The sequence below is a fragment of the Fringilla coelebs genome (assembly GCF_963513975.1).
Source record: "Fringilla coelebs genome assembly, contig: SCAFFOLD_391, whole genome shotgun sequence".
In the NCBI taxonomy this organism is placed as follows: domain Eukaryota; kingdom Metazoa; phylum Chordata; class Aves; order Passeriformes; family Fringillidae; genus Fringilla; species Fringilla coelebs.
In genome coordinates, this window is record NW_028167289.1 from 1 (window position 1) to 6,872 (window position 6,872).

At 59.3% G+C, this 6,872-nt stretch overlaps 1 long non-coding RNA gene across 1 annotated transcript; it reads right to left on the bottom strand.

Moving 5' to 3' along the window:
* Positions 1-420: 420 nt before the first annotated feature.
* LOC311166065 lies at positions 421-5,201 on the bottom strand. Its single transcript, XR_014616980.1, has 3 exons — positions 5,182-5,201; positions 4,828-4,914; positions 421-474 (listed from the first exon to the last, which is right to left on the bottom strand). It is a non-coding gene; the product is annotated as an uncharacterized lncRNA (long non-coding RNA).
* Between the last annotated feature and the right edge of the window lie 1,671 nt (positions 5,202-6,872).

The window sequence follows — 6,872 nt, forward strand, 5'->3', positions numbered from 1 at the left end:
AAAAATGGGGGGAAATTGGGAAAAATCAGAGGAAAATCAGGGAAAATTCAGGGGGAAAATGGGGGAAATAGGGAAAAATGGGGTGAAATTGGGAAAAATCAGGGGGGAAAATGGGGGAAATTGGGGGTAATTGGTAAAAATCAGGGGAAATTGGAGAAAATCAGGGAAAAACCAGAGGAAAAATGGGAAAAATCAGGGGGAAAAATGGGGGAAAATTAGGAAAAAACTGGGGAAAATGGGAAAAAAATGGGGGAAAAATCAGGGAAAACCAGGAAAAAGGGAGTTGTGGGCAGCTGGGGCCACCTGTGGCAGGTGAGGGGACACCTGAGGGGACACCTGGGGACACCTGAGGGGACACCTGGGGACACCCACCTGGGAGTATTTGCCGTCCTTGACGTCCTTCTGCCTGTTGAGGAACCAGTCGGGGATCTTGTACTGCCGCGGGTTCTGCATGATGGTGATCACCCTCTCCACCTGCCACACGGGGACACCAGGGGTCACCAAAATGTCCCCAAGGTGTCCCCAAGGTGTCCCCAACCCCATGGGGACAGACAGTCCCAAATCTGGGGAGAAACCCCAAAAACTGCACCAAAAACGGCTGAAATAGGACAAAAATAGCCCCAAAAGCGGCCTCAAATAGCCTGAAAGTGTCCCCAAGGCCACCAAGATGTCCCCAAGGTGTCCCCAGGAAATGTCCCCAGGGTGTCCCCAAGGTGTCCCCAACCCCACGGGGACAGACAGCCCCAAATCTGGGGGGAAACCCCAAAAACTGCACCAAAACCAACTGAAATAGCACAAACACAGCCCCAAAAACCGGCCCCAAATGGCCTGAAAGTGTCCCCAACCCTCCAGAAAATGTCCCCAAGGTGTCCCCAGGGTGTCCCCAAGGTGTCCCCAACCCTATGGGGACAGACAGCCCCAAATCTGGGGGGAAACCCCAAAAACTGCACCTGAATCCCATTAAACATGGCTGAAATTACACAAAAGTACCTCAAAATGGCCCAAAAATCAGCCCAAAATGCCCTAAAAATGTCCCCAAGGTGTCCCCAGGAAATGTCCCCAGGGTGTCCCCAAGGTGTCCCCAACCCCATGGGGACAGACAGCCCCAAATCTGGGGGGAAACACCCAAAAAACTGCACCAAAAACGGCTGAAATAGCACAAAACCAGCCCAAAATCCCAGCCCAAAATGCCCTAAAAGTGTCCCCAACCCTCCAGAAAATGTCCCCAAGGTGTCCCCAGGGTGTCCCCAACCCCACAGGGACACACAGCCCCAAATATGAGGGGAAACCCCCAAAAACTGCACCTGAACTGCACCAAAAACGGCTGAAATAGCACAAAAACAGCCCAAACTCCGGCCCCAAGTGCCCTAAAAGTGTCCCCAAGGCCACCAAAAATGTCCCCAGGGTGTCACCAGGTTGTCCCCAAGGTGTCCCCCAACCCCACGGGGACACACAGCCCCAAATCTGGGGGGAAAACCTCAAAAACTGCACCTGAATTGCACCAAAAATGGCTGAAATAGCACTGAAACACCTCAAAATGTCCCAAAAATCAGCCCAAAATGCCCTAAAAATGTCCCCAAGGTGTCCCCAGGAAATGTCCCCAAGGTGTCCCCACCCCCTCGGGGACAGACAGCCCCAAATCTGGGGGAAAACCCCAAAAACTGTACCAAAAACGGCTGAAATAGCACAAAGACACCTCAAAATGTCCCAAAAACCGGCCCCAAATGGCTGAAAGTGTCCCCAAGGCCACCAAAAATGTCCCCAAGGTGTCCCCAAGGTGTCCCCAACCCCACGGGGACAGACAGCCCCAAATCTGGGGGAAAACCCCAAAAACTGCACCAAAAATGGCTGAAATAGCACAAAACCAGCCCAAAATCCCAGCCCAAAATGCCCTAAAAGTGTCCCCAAGGCCACCAAAAATGTCCCCAAGGTGTCCCCAGGGTGTCCCCAACCCCATGGGGACAGACAGCCCCAAATCTGGGGGAAACCCCAAAAATTGCTCCAAAAACGGCTGAAATAGCACAAAACCAGCCCAAAATCCCAGCCCAAAATGCCCTAAAAGTGTCCCCAACCCTCCAGAAAATGTCACCAAGGTGTCCCCAACCCCACAGGGACAGACAGCCCCAAATCTGGGGGAAAACCCAAAAACTGCACCAAAAACGGCTGAAATAGCACAAAAATAGCCCCAAAACCGGCCCCAAATGGCCTGAAAGTGTCCCCAACCCTCCAGAAAATGTCCCCAAGGTGTCCCCCAGGGTGTCCCCATCCCCATGGGGACACAAAACCCCAAAATTGGGGTGAAAACCCCAAAAACTGCACCTGAATTACCCCCAAAGCAGCAGAAATAGCACCAAAAAACCCCAAAATTGCATCGAAGTGCCCCAAATCCCCTCAAAGTCCCCTGGAATTGTCCCTAGAGTGTCCCCAGTGTCCCCAGCTGTCCCCAAGCTGTCCCCAGGTGCCACCTTGTCCTCAGTGAGCTCCTGGCACCTTTGGTCAGGTCCATGGCGGCCCCAAACCCCCTGGAATTGTCCCCAAATCCACCCCAAACCCCCTCACACCACCCCAAACCCCCCTGGAATTGTCCCCAAGGTGTCCCCAAGGTGTCCCCAGGGTGTCCCCAAGTGTCCCCAGGTGCCACCTCGCCCTCGGTGAGCTCCTGGCACCTTTGGTCAGGTCGATGGCGGCCCCAAATCCACCCCAAAACCCCTGAAATCCGCCCAAAACCACCCCAAACCCCCATGAATTGTCCCCAAACCCCCATGAATTGTCCCCAGGATGTCCCCAGCTGTCCCCAAGCTGTCCCCAGGTGCCACCTCGTCCTCAGTGAGCTCCTGGCACCTTTGGTCAGGTCCATGCCGGCCCCAAATCCACCCCAAAACCCCCTGAGACCACCCCAAAACCACCCCAAACCCCCATGAGTTGTCCCCAAACCCCCATGAATTGTCCCCACGATGTCCCCAGGGTGTCCCCAAGTGTCCCCAGGTGCCACCTCGTCCTCGGTGAGCTCCTGGCACCTTTGGTCAGGTCCATATCGGCCCCAAATCCACCCCAAAACCCCTGAAATCCGCCCCAAAACCACCCCAAACCCCCATGAATTGTCCCCAAACCCCCAGGAATTGTCCCCAAACCCCCATGAATTGTCCCCAAACCCCCATGAATTGTCCCCAGGATGTCCCCAAGGTGTCCCCAGGTGTCCCCAAAGTGTCCCCAGGTGCCACCTCGTCCTCAGTGAGCTCCTGGCACCTTTGGTCAGGTTGATGTCGGCCCCAAATCCACCCAAAACCCCTGAAATCCGCCCCAAAACCACCCCAAACCCCCATGAATTGTCCCCAAACCCCCCTGGAATTGTCCCCAGGGTGTCCCCAAGTGTCCCCAGGTGCCACTTCGTCCTCAGTGAGCTCCTGGCACCTTTGGTCAGGTCGACGTCAGCCCCAAATCCACCCCAAAACCCCTGAAATCCCTCCAAAACCACCCCAAAACCACCCCAAACCCCCATGAATTGTCCCCAGGGTGTCCCCAAGTGTCCCCAGGTGCCACCTCGTCCTCGGTGAGCTCCCCGGCGCGCTTGGTCAGGTCGATGTCAGCCCCAAATCCACCCCAAAACCCCCTGAGACCACCCCAAAACCACCCCAAACCCCCATGAATTGTCCCCAAACCCCCATGAATTGTCCCCAGGATGTCCCCAGGATGTCCCCAGCTGTCCCCAAGCTGTCCCCAGGTGCCACCTCGTCCTCAGTGAGCTCCTGGCACCTTTGGTCAGGTCGATGTCAGCCCCAAATCCACCCCAAAACCCCCTGAGACCACCCCAAAACCACCCCAAACCCCCATGAGTTGTCCCCAAACCCCCATGAATTGTCCCCAGGATGTCCCCAGGTGTCCCCAGGGTGTCCCCAAGGTGTCCCCAGGTGCCACCTCGTCCTCAGTGAGCTCCCTGGCGCGCTTGCTCAGATCAATGTCAACCCCAAATCCACCCCAAAACCCCTGAAATCCCCCCAAAACCGCCCCAAACCCCCATGAATTGTCCCCAAACCCCCATGAATTGTCCCCAAACCCCCAAGAATTGTCCCCAGGGTGTCCCCAAGGTGTCCCCAGGTGCCACCTCGTCCTCGGTGAGCTCCTGGTTCGCTTGGTCAAATCGATGTCGGCCCCAAATCCACCCCAAAAACCCCTGAAATCCACCCCAAAACCGCCCCAACCCACCATGAATTGTCCCCAAACCCCCCTGGAATTGTCCCCAAAGTGTCCCCAAGTGTCCCCAAGTGTCCCCAGGTGCCACCTCGTCCTCAGTGAGCTCCCTGGCGCGCTTGGTCAGGTCCATGTCAGCCTCAAATCCACCCCAAAACCCCTGAAATCCCCCCAAAACCACCCCAAACCCCCATGAATTGTCCCCAAACCCCCATGAATTGTCCCCAGGATGTCCCCAGGTGTCCCCAGGTGTCCCCAAGTGTCCCCAGGTGCCACCTCGCCCTCGGTGAGCTCCTGGCACCTTTGGTCAGGTCCATGTCAGCCCCAAATCCACCCCAAAACCCCCTCAGACCACCCCAAAACCGCCCCAAACCCCCATGAATTGTCCCCAAACCCCCTGGAATTGTCCCCAGGATGTCCCCAAGGTGTCCCCAGGTGTCCCCAAGTGTCCCCAGGTGCCACCTCGTCCTCAGTGAGCTCCCCGGCGCGCTTGGTCAGGTCGATGTCGGCCCCAAATCCACCCCAAAACCGCCCCAAACCCCCATGAATTGTCCCCAATCCCCCAGGAATTGTCCCCAACCCCCCAGGAATTGTCCCCAAACCCCCCTGGAATTGTCCCCAAGTGTCCCCAGGTGCCACCTCGTCCTCGGTGAGCTCCCCGGCGCGCTTGGTCAGGTCGATGTCGGCCTTGCGCAGCACCACGTGCGCGTAGCGCCGCCCCACGCCCTGCGGGGACAGCGCGGTGACAACGCCGTGACAACGGGGTGACAGCGGGGTGGCAGCTCCCCCAGGCCACCACCGTGTCCCCAAACCCCTCCAAGTGTCCCCAGCTCCCTCCAGGTGTCCCCAAACCCTCTGAAATGCTCCCAATCCCCTCCAGGTGTCCCCAACGCCGCTGGTAGTGTCCCTGCAGTGTCCCCACCCCCCTGGCAGTGTCCCCACCCCCCTGGCCTTGTCCCTGCAGTGTCCCTGGCAGTGTCCCCATGTCCCCACCTTGATGGCGGTGATGGCGATCCCTGGCAGTGTCCCCAATGTTCCCACCCCCCTGGCAGTGTCCCTGGCAGTGTCCCCACCCCCCTGGCAGTGTCCCTGCAGTGTCCCCAGTGTCCCCACCCCCTGGCAGTGTCCCCAATGTCCCCACCCCCCTGGCAGTGTCCCCAGTGTCCCCATGTCACCTTGATGGCGGTGATGGCGAAGGCAATCCCTGGCAGTGTCCCCACCCCCCCTGGCAGTGTCCCTGCAGTGTCCCCAGTGTCCCCACCCCCTTGGCAGTGTCCCCACCCCCTGGCAGTGTCCTCAATGTCCCCAGTGTCCCCACCCCCCTGGCAGTGTCCCCAATGTCCCCAGTGTCACCTTGATGGCGGTGATGACGAAGGCGATCCCTGGCAGTGTCCCCCATGTTCCTTCAGTGTCCCTGCAGTGTCCCCACCCCCCTGGCAGTGTCTGTGGTAGTGTCCCCAATGTCCCCAGTGTCCCCATGTCACCTTGATGGCGGTGATGGAGAAGGCGATCCCTGCAGTATCCCTACCCCCTGGCAGTGTCCCTGCAGTGTCCCCCATGTTCCTGCAGTGTCCCTGCAGTGTCCCCACCCCCCCTGGCAGTGTCCCCAGTGTCCCCATGTCACCTTGATGGCCGTGATGGCGAAGGCGATCCCTGGCAGTGTCCCCACCCCCCCTGGCAGTGTCCCTGCAGTGTCCCTGCAGTGTCCCCACCCCCCGGCAGTGTCCCTGGCAGTGTCCCCACCCCTCAGGCTGTCCCTGCAGTGTCCCCAATGTCCCCAGTGTCCCCATGTCACCTTGATGGCGGTGATGGCGAAGGCGATCCCTGGCAGTGTCCCTGCAGTGTCCCCACCCCCCGGCAGTGTCCCTGCAGTGTCCCCACCCCTCAGGCTGTCCCTGCAGTGTCCCCAATGTCCCCAGTGTCCCCATGTCACCTTGATGGCGGTGATGGCGAAGGCGATCCCTGCAGTGTCCCCATTCCATAGACTGTCCCTGGCAGTGTCCCCACCCCCCTGGCAGTGTCCCTACCCCCCTGGCAGTGTCCCTGGCAGTGTCCCCAATGTCCCCATGTCACCTTGATGGCGGTGATGGCTAAGGCGATCCCTGGCAGTGTCCCTACCCCCCTGGCAGTATCCCCAATGTCCCCACCCCCTGGCAGTGTCCCCATGTCACCTTGATGGCGGTGATGGCGAAGGCGATCCCTGGCGATCCCTAGCAGTGTCCCTGGCAGTGTCCCCACCCCCCTGGCAGTGTCCCCACCCCTCAGGCTGTCACTGGCAGTGTCCCCAGTGTCCCCAGTGTCCCCATGTCACCTTGATGGCCGTGATGGCGAAGGCGATCCCTGGCAGTGTCCCCACCCCCCGGCAGTGTCCCTGGCAGTGTCCCCATGTCACCTTGATGGCGGTGATGGCGAAGGCGATCCCTAGCAGTGTCCCTGGCAGTGTCCCCACCCCCCTGGCAGTGTCCCCACCCCTCAGGCTGTCACTGGCAGTGTCCCCAGTGTCCCCAGTGTCCCCATGTCACCTTGATGGCCGTGATGGCGAAGGCGATCCCTGGCAGTGTCCCCACCCCCCGGCAGTGTCCCTGGCAGTGTCCCCATGTCACCTTGATGGCGGGTGATGGCGAAGGCGATCCCTAGCAGTGTCCCTGGCAGTGTCCCCCACCCCCCTGGCAGTGTCCCCACCC